General features: G+C 37.1%; 1 non-coding gene across 1 annotated transcript; it reads left to right on the forward strand.

Annotated features, from left to right (window-relative positions):
* The first annotated feature begins 227 nt into the window (after positions 1–227).
* Positions 228–358, forward strand: LOC115892171. The gene has a single exon (XR_004052052.1). It is a non-coding gene; the product is annotated as a U8 small nucleolar RNA (small nucleolar RNA).
* The last annotated feature ends 9,850 nt before the right edge of the window (positions 359–10,208 follow it).

The raw sequence follows: 10,208 nt of genomic DNA on the forward strand, positions 1-10,208 counted from the left end.
TGTTTGTTTGCTTTGTTTTTTGTTTTAATATAGTGAGATCACATTTTACCAAATAGTTTTTGTTATTGAGTTGCTATATATGAATAACTGAGAATTGTACATATTATTTCCCTTTTATTCTGTTAATGTGGTATATTAAATTTAATAGACTTCCTAAAGACACATCATTTTTGCACTCCTTGGGTGAACCCTGTGTTTATGATGTCCTTTTAAGAACATTGTGCTGATCATCAGGTGGGAGAATCCTTACATGTTCCTCCTTTTACAGGGCAGAACATGGTGATGGGGGTTCAAATAATAAGTGATTAAGGCTTCTGTGTAATCAGGACTTGCAATATTCCGAATGCTCTTACCTGGCACTTCTTAAAAAAATAAATAAATAAAAGCACAGTGATAAATTTTATTGTTTGCTATATTTTAAAAGAATGTTTGCATCTGTGTTCATGAGTGTAATTATTCTATAATTTTCTTATCTTATATTGCCCTTATCTAGTTTAGTAATGCAATTGCAGTGCTCATTGTGAGTTTAATTTGTGTTCATTTCAAAGGTAGTTGGTTATTTATTTTAGCTTTTAGGACTCTTCATCCTTGACAATTAGTTTTATTACGATTTTATTCTTTTGAATAATTATCTCTTTAAATATTACTTCTGCATTCTTTCGTGCTTTTTACATTGAGATTTACATTAGATTTTACAATGAGATTTACATTAGACGCACTTTCACCTCTGTGTCGCTTAAAAATGTAATTACTTATTTTAAGTAATATATGTTTTTATTTTATTTTTGCAAGTTGAATTTCTTAGATTTTAATTCTTTTTTCATGGATATGATTCACTTGTCAATTTAAATACTCTAAATATTGATTATAAATTCTTTGTCAGTTTTTTTAATAAAATTAATTTTATCTTCAGTAAATTGACATTCTGATTATGTATTTTTTCTGGTTGTCTTTCTGAGCATTAGCTGTGGTCCTAGTATTTTGATTTTTAGCCTCATTTTGAATGGTAGTTTCTTTCCCCCTTTTATCTCCTTCTCTGCTTGCTCCTCTCTAATAAGTGTTTTTTTGTTTCCACATAGGCTCCACGTTCCCAGTGAGAACCAAGTGTTTTAATGTATTTTCGTGCCTCTACACTGATATAATTTTGGTGATATTGCAGATCCAATCACCAAGCCAACTATTGGCTTAGTTCTATTTCTAGACTTGAGGCTGTGTTTGTGTCCTACTACCTTGCCAATTGTGGTAGGCAGAATAATGGCTCCCAAAGATGTGCAGATCCTAATCCTAATCCTTAGAACCTAGGAATACGCTACCTTATGAGGAAAAGAGACTTTTGTAGATGTGATTAAGGTTAAGGACTTGACATGGGGATATTATCAAGGCGGTCCAATCTAGTCACATAAACACTTAAAACCAGAGAAACTTTTCTAGCTGTAGTCAGTCAGAGATAAATGTGATGACCAGAAAAATGGACAGAGAGTTACTGTCTTTGAAAATGAAGGAAGGTGCTCAAGAGCCAAGAAATGGTGCGTGGTTTCTAGGAGCTGGAAAAATAAAACAAATTCTCCCATAAACTTCAGAGAGGAATGCAGTCCTGCCGACATCTTAATTTTAGCCCAGTGAGAATTGTGTCAACATACAGAAGTATAAAATAATACACTTATGTTTTTGAGGTGATTTGTTACAGCAGTGATGTAAGACTGATAATAATTAGTTTTATAAACAAATTATAAATGCTATCCTCAGTAAGAATTAAGTGTACTTCTTTTAAAAGTACTTTCAATACTATTGTGTCCAGAATTGGTGGGTTCTTGGTCTCATTGACTGCAAGAATGAAGCCGTGGACCCTCGCGCTGAGTGTTACCGTCATTGAAGATGGTGTGTCTGGAGTTTGTTCCCTTCAGATGTTCAGATGTGTCCGCAGTTTCTTCCTTCTGGTGGGTTCATGGTCTTGCTGACTTCGTGAGTGAAACACAGACCTTCGCGGTGGGTGTTACAGCTCTTAAAGGCAGCGTGGACCCAAAGAGTGAGGAACAACATTTATTGTAAAGAGCAAAAGAACACAGCTTCCACATTATGGAAGATGACCTTAGCAGGTTGCCCCTAGCTGGCTGAGGCAGACTGCTTTTATTCCCTTATCTGACCCTACCCACATCCTGCTGATTGGTCCATTTTGCAGAGAGCTGATTGGTCTATTTTACAGAGAGCCGATTGCTCTATTTTGACAGAGTGCTGATTGGTGCATTTACAATCCCTGAGCTAGACACAGAATGCTGATGGGTGCATTTACAATTCTTTAGCAAGACACAGAGTGCCAGACAGAAAAGCTCTCCAAGTTCCCAGTAGGTTAGCTAGATACAGAGTACTGATTGGTGTATTTACAAACCCTGAGCTAGACACAAAGAGTGCTGATTGGTGCCCTTACAATCTTTTATCTAGACAGAGTGCTAGACAGAAAAGTTATACAAGTCCCCACTAGGTTAGCTAGATACCGAGTACTGACTGGTGTATTTACAAACCTTGAGCTAGACACAGGGTGCTGATTGGTGTATTTACACTCCCTTAGCTAGACATAAAGGTTCTCCGAGTACCTACTAGACTCAGGAGCCCAGTTGGCTTACCTAGTGGATCTCGCTCCCAGGCTGCAGGCGGAGCTGCCTGCCAGTACCACGCCACGCGACCACACTCCTCAGCCCTTGGGCCAGTCGATGGGATCCGGCACAGGGGCGCCGGGGGCGGCGCTCGGGGCCGCGCAGGAAGCTGCAGGTCCCGCCCTACTCCACGGGGAAGCAGCTGAGGCCCCGGTGAGAATTGGAGCGCAGTGCCGGCGGGCAGGCACTGCTGGGGGACCCGGTGCACCCTCTGCAGCTGCTGGCCCAGGTGCTAAGCCCCTCACTGTCCGGCAGTGGGCGCAGGCCGGCCCCGAGGGCGGGGCCCACCGAGCCCACGCCCACCCGGAACTCTCGCTGGCCCCGGTTCCTGCCGGCGTTTCCACACCTCCCATCAAGCGGAGGGGCCAGGCTCTGGCCTCAGCCAGCTCAGAGAGGGGCTTCCACAGTGTAGCAGCGGGCTGAAGGACTCCTCAAGTGCCACCAGAATGGTTCTGGCCGCCCAGGCCGAGGAGGCGCCAAGAGCCAGTGAGTCTGTCACCTCTCACTATAAAAGTACTTTTAAATACTTTTAAAAGTACTTGTAGTCTAATGCTTTTAAAAGTTCTGTTTTATTTCCTTTATTAGCTTTTTAGCTATACTTCTTTTAAATGTATTAATGCTTGCTCTGGGAGCCCATAATAAATGGTTACATTACAATAAAGATGTATTACAATATACATCTTTAACCCAGTTTACATTGAATTCATATTATATCACTTCACACACAATCTAAGAACCTGCATTTTCGCCTCCTCTCCTTTGTTTTATTATATATAACTCTTCCATCTATATTATGAACCCCACAATGCAGTCTTGTAGTTTTTACGTTTAAAGTAAAACAATTATTTTTGAAAAAATTAGAGTATTTTTAATTTGCCTTCATATTTACTATTTCTGCTGTTTTTCACTTCCCCCTGTTAATTCCAAGTTTTCATATAGCATAATTTCCCTTCAAATTAAATAACTTTTTAAAGTACTTGTAAAATGAAAGTATTGGCAAACATTATTTTATCTTTCCTTCATCTGCAAATACTTTTATTTCACCCTGATTTTTAACATATATTTTTGATGGATATGGAATTTTAGGCAAATAGTTTTTCCCCCAGTACTTTATAGATGTCATTTTATTGTCTTCTGCCATTGTTTCTTATGAAAAGTCATCGATTATTCTTACCATTGTTTTGTGTATGCACTGTGACTTTCTTCTGTAGCTGTGCTTCTATCTTTCATATTTAGCAATTTGACTATGATGCTTGTAGATGTGGTTTCTGTTAAACTATTTATTTTGTTTGGGATTTGTTGGGCTTCTTGCATCTGTGACTTGAGGTCTTGCCCATCAAATGTGCAAAATACTACAATTTCTTCCAAGTATTTTTGTTTTATTCCCTTTCTCTTCAGTGACTTTAATTATACATGTTAGACTAAATGTATCTTACAGAATGCAGATGACTCTGTCCTTATAAACTATTTAATTTTTTTCTTCAGTTTATGTAATTTCGATTGGCCTGTCTTCAAGTTCACTTAGTCTTTTATCTACTATGTGTGTGCAATTTGCTGTTAATCTTATCTAGTACATTTTGAAATGTAAAATGCAGTATTTTTTTTTTTTTTGGTTGTAGAAGTCTATGTGATTCTTCTCTCTTTAAATACTCTTTAGCTACTATATTATTATTTAATATATTAACAATAGTTGTTTTAAAGTTCTCGGTAATGCAGTCTTCTGTAGTTCTGCTTCCGTTGGCTGTTCGTGTTCCAGACACTGTGATGAGAAGAGCAATAGAGACGTTTCATCTCTCAGACAAGGTGATTGCTCAGATTCCTTTTATAGTTGAGTTGTTCCAGATTGGGCCACAGCTTTAACTAGATTGAGTTCATCTGTGACTAGCCCAACTTCCAATATCTAGTACAGCTGTCTTTTTTTAAATCTTAGCTATGTTTGAGCTGGGAAGGGGCCGAGCTGCAGTTTTTGATTTTTAAACTTTGTCGTTATATTCACTCCAACTATGTTCCAGTAATCTAATCACTGTGAGAGTATGTAGAACTGTGGTTCCAGACTCCTCTCCACTGCTGCTATGATTGTGGGAAAGAAGGTAAATTTTGGAAACAAATATGTTTTTTGTGTGAGTGTGATTGCATTTCTTCCAGGTTTCTCCCTGTTTGGCTGGCCCACACTATCTTCTAGAAGCTTGTCTAATTTCTCCTCTTCCCTGTAAAATGTGTCAGGACCAAGGAAAAACTTTTCCTTTACTCTGTAAAGGTTCACTGAAAATCAACTCACAAAAGAAAGTTTAATAGGGGAAAAGGCATACAAACTTATTAACATGTACAGGAGGACTTTATGAAATCTCAGTATAAGATCTCAGAGAAAATGAAGATTGTTGACACCTTTACATCACCTTAAGATTATAGAAAAAAATAGGGTTTGGGGTCATGGCAAAAAAAGGTTGTGGAAGGGAGAGGAAAGGAGGCCTGGCTAGCAAATGTGGTCTTGTTATGCAGACAAAATCTCACAGGAAGCAGCCCTGAAACAAAATAAATGTTTCTTTCAGACCTCAGTTACTCTTTCCCAGATCAAAACAGGGAAGGTCTTTAGGTAGAGCCTGGCTGCAGCGATGCAGACTTTCTCTAGAGATGCAAATCTCCCACAAAAGACAGCTTTTCAGCTATTCTTGTATTTCCACCCCTCTCAATAGTCATCTTGAAATACGTCAAAAAATATTTTAGGGTGAAATATTTGGTTTCTTTCAAATGTCTTGGTCTGTGGAAAGTCTGATACCCTATGTTCTAGTACCTAAACCAAGCACCCATCTCCAGGTAGGGAAATTTCTCCTAAGACGGGGTCTGCTTGAAAGTTCTTTCATTAGCCCACAGATACGCCATGACTATGCTGATGCTCTATTTCATTGTATAATAATGTTTAAAGTTGATTTTAAGTTTAAAAATGCAGAAAAATAAGAGACTCAAAAACAGTTTTGTTAGAGTTGCCTGAAACATTTCAGTTCTATTTCATTTACAGTTTGTAAAAAAAAAAAAAAAAAAAAAAAAAAATCAATAATAGTGCCTTTTTTCTCTTTAACGTCATAAATTGGTCTCCTGATTTTTTTTTTAGCACACTATTTGAGTTGGGACTTAAGTTTTCTCATGTAGATTGTCCTTTATCTTTTTTATGTCTTTTTTAGTAATTATAATAACTTTCCACAAAACATAGAGTGGACTTTATCTTCTGTTTTTTGTTGTTGTTGTTGTTGTTGTTGTTTTGTTGTTTTTTGAGACAGAGTTTCACTGCCGAGGCTGGAGTGCAATGGTGGGATCTTGGCTAACTGCAGCATCCGCCTCTCGAGTTCAAGCGATTCTCCTGCCTCAGCGCCCCCAGTAGCTGGGATTACAGGCGCGTGCCACCACGCCTGACTGATTTTTTTTTTTTTTGAGTAGAGACAGGGTTTCACCATGTTCGCCATAAAATATTCTTCTGTTAGTCTCTCAGTTGTATCCAGGCATCATGCTCTCTATTTTATCACTACTTTAAAAATGGGATGGTTTTCCTCACATGGCCCAAAGGGTATATTGGTGTGAAAAATTTTAGAATGGCTATTTCATAAGGCATTTTAGAGACTCATATAGTGAGGATTACATGAAAACTCTAGGGGAGTAATAGTGCAATTTATTTTCACTTTTCTTTTAATTGTCAAAAAATCCCTAAATATAAATGCATTAAAATATGAAGTGAGAGTTCTTCTTTTCGTACACTGTCACTAAACTGTCGAAGCTGAAAACAATTGGCTAAATCTGTACCATTCCCTGTATCACATACTGAGTGCCCATGTAGGAATGGGGTTGCTTGGGAACCCTTTCTGTCTGTTTCACTGCTCTACTTGTCTGTACTGATACCAGGCATATCCAGGTGTGTATTTACTTTTAACTATACTATTCAGTAATTAGTATGTTCTTTATGTGAGGATTACCTTTTTCTGCAATTCAGAAAAATCACCAGCAATGTATTTTCAACTGTCACTTCTTATTCATTCTCACTGATGTCCATGTCTGGAATGCTGATTAGCATCATGTTGGAATGTTTTAGTCTATCTTCCAGGACTTTTAAATCCTTTTCATATTTAAAAAACTTCATATTTTTATGCTGGCTTTGATTTGGTTTTTCTATATTCTCCTCCAATTCATTAATACTCTTTGGTTAGGATTTATATAATCTATAATTTTTTAATAATAATGATTAAAATTTTAATTCCTAGGATTACTAAGGGCTGCTTCTCCTCCCATTCATATCCTCTTTTTTTCCTTTTCTTGTTTCTCATGGCTTTTTCAAAATCTCTCCTGTCTTTGATGCATAGCTACTTAAGTTGTATGTAGTTTTTATTTTGACTTTTTGGGATGTTATTCAATTTTTAAAACTTTCGAGAATTTTAAGGACATTTATTTTTCTAGAAGACTTTTAGATTATTGTTTATCTGCTTGGAATTGGGTCTTCCCATTTGTTGAATGTTTTACAATTATTTTGGCCATCTTTCATCTTATTCTATTATGTGTTCTGATTTTTTTTGTTTGTTCGTTTTTGAGAAAAGTCTCACTCTGTTGCCCAGGCTGGAGTGAAATGGTGTGATCTTGGCTTACTGCAACCTCTGCCTCCTGAGTTCAAGCGATTCTAATGACTTACCCACCCGAGTAGCTGGAATTACAGGTATACAACACCACACTCAGCTAATTTTTGTATTTTTAGAAGAGACAGGGTTTCACCTTGTGGCCAGGCTGCTCCCAAACTCCTGGCCTCAAGCTATCTGCCCACCTTGGCCTCCCCAAGTTTTGGGATTACACATGTCAGCCACCATGCTTGACTATGTTCTGGAATTTTAGTTTGCAAGTTCATCTTATGCAGAAGTTTCTTCCCCGCCTTCCCCACCTTTCTGTCATCTTCCTGACTCTTGGTGTCTGGTGCTTCCATGGGTTTCAGCAGGGTTCCACATTAAGAAACAGTTTTATACTGGTGAATCAGGACTTTTGTTTGAGGAGCTAGTGCTGATCAGTAATAAGAAATTTGGTCCAGTTCTTATTGTTCTTTCTTGGCCACTCTAGGCAATGACTCTGTGAAGGCCTCCAATAGTGGTGATGCACTGACTTTGGTTAATGGGTTGGGGAAGCTCTCATGGAAGGACAATCTGGCTTGACTCAGTGGGCCTGTCTGCTCTCTTTCCCCAGAATGACTGGGGACTTTAATCCTTGTTGTCACAGTAGAGGTGAAAATTGTCTGTCTGTTGTGGATTTCAGAGCTACTGCTTATATCCTGCTTATATCCCTGTATTTTTTTTCTCTGTTTTTTTTTTTTTTCTCCCTCTGGAGTCATTTGTGTGAGAGTAAATACGTGTTTGCATATTTTCTTGTATTACATCTTTGCTATTTTGGAGTGAAGGGAAGAGGAGGAAAGGTGGTCTTCTATGTGAAATCGTATACCATCTTGACCAGAAGTTTAGATTTATATTTTAGAAAAGTAAGTCTGAAATAAGTATATAGTAGGCTAGAAGGCATTGAGGCTTGAGACATGAGTTCCTTTCTGAGAGATTTCAGGACTTTTTCCTGAAAAGGAGTGTTCTGTGACAAGAATAATGGAGGAGAAAGAGATAAATTCCAGAGATTTCAAAAACAGTATCCAATTAAGAGATGAACAGTGGTTCTCAACAGGGCTACACTGCCCCCCAGGGGGTGTTTTGGAAATTGATGGTAGTACTTTGGGTTGTCACGGTTATGGTGGGAAGCTTCTGATATTTAGCAGGTAAGGTCCAGGCATGGTTAATTTCCGGGAATGTACAGGACACTCCTGTTCAACAGTCTTGTATGTCCTGAATGACTTTCAAATGTCCCAGGCAGACACTCATATGGGTTAAGCACCTATTTAAAATCATTTAAGGGCAAACCTATTTTACAAGTTAATACTATGCAGTTTTCACAATATTTTATTATATACTGAATTTTCCAGGAAAACTGCAATATTAATTCAGTGAAGATTATACTTTTTTTGTTTGGAACTTCACCATGAATTATTCACCATTTCAGAGAATCATTGCACTGACAGCAACAGTGATTATGGTATTAAATTACCATAATAACAAATCTGGACTATTTTGTTATCTGTGATGTTTATTCACAATGGAGAAAATAAGAGATTCTTTTGAATAAACCTAAAATTGAATATTATTTAATGAAATCATATGAAGAATGAGAATTTTGCTAAATTTTATTGTTTCTTAAGAGAGTTTCTTATTATGAAACTGGTGGATAAGGACTTCTGTTTGAGGAGATAGTGTTGATCAATAATATGAAATTAATATTGAACACATTATAGTCATCACAAATATTTTTTATCTTTTTTAGTGACACAATGATAAACATATATATATATATATATATATATATATATAGGAAATTGCATAATGAAATTAGTTATTGCTTTTGGGATCCTGTTGCTTTTCAACATTACTCTGATGCTGTCTTCAAAGACCTAGCACACTAGTTCTCTTTAGTCTTTTGTACTGAAATTCCTTTTTTTAAATGACCTTTTATTTTCATCTATTAAAAGCTATGATTTCTAGAGTCTTTGTAAATTTTGAGACTAAATGCTTGCTTCAGCATGTAGAGAGATTTCAGGAGAGATGATAATATTTTTGTGCTATCTCATGTCATAACAAAAGGAAGCTTTTAACACTACTCTTATAAGTACAGCCTAGCTTATTTGTGAGGGTAGCCTACTTTCACTTATTTCTTCCACTTTGAAAGCATATAACTAATCTTGGCTTTTATCCTTACTTTATTCAATGTTATCTTCCTCTTTCCTTTATCTTACGCAAACAATTTTGGTGTATTAATATGTATCTTACCAGGTTTTATTCTAGTGCTATTCACGTTGCTGTTCTTTTCTTCTTCCAACTACTTTGAATGGTTGGCTTCTGATCATCTTTCTTTTCTTGAATCTAAACATTTTCATTATAAGTAGATGCAATCACCTGACTGCTTCAAAATATCTTCCAATGTAGTGATGTCTGAGAAATTATATATTGGGATATATGTGATTTTATCATAAATTTACTTTTAACATTTTTCCTTTTATATTATAGTTGGGACATTATACTGATTATTTTGATGTTTTTGTGGACTGAATTTTGTTTTCCCCTCAAATTCATATGTTAAAGTTCTAACTCTAGTACAACCCCCAATGTGATAGGGCCTTTAAAGAGGTAACTGAGGGGTTTGGTGACATCATCAGGGCAGAACCCTAATCCAATATGACTGATGGGCTCTTAAGAAGAGGAAGACTCACTAGGGATGTGCACACAGAGAAAAGACCATGTGAAGACACAGTAAGAGGGAGACCTTCTGCAAGCCAAGAAGAAAGGCCTCAGGAGAAACCAAGTGAACAGATACCTTGATCTTGGACTTCCCCTCTTCAGAACTGTGGGAAAATAAATTTCTGCTGTTTAAGCCAACCTCTGTGGTATTTTGTTATGGCAGGCCTAGCAAACTAATACAGGTATTATATCTGTAGGCAGGTGAAAT

This window comes from Rhinopithecus roxellana, chromosome 1, assembly GCF_007565055.1.
Source record: "Rhinopithecus roxellana isolate Shanxi Qingling chromosome 1, ASM756505v1, whole genome shotgun sequence".
In the NCBI taxonomy this organism is placed as follows: Eukaryota; Metazoa; Chordata; class Mammalia; order Primates; family Cercopithecidae; genus Rhinopithecus; species Rhinopithecus roxellana.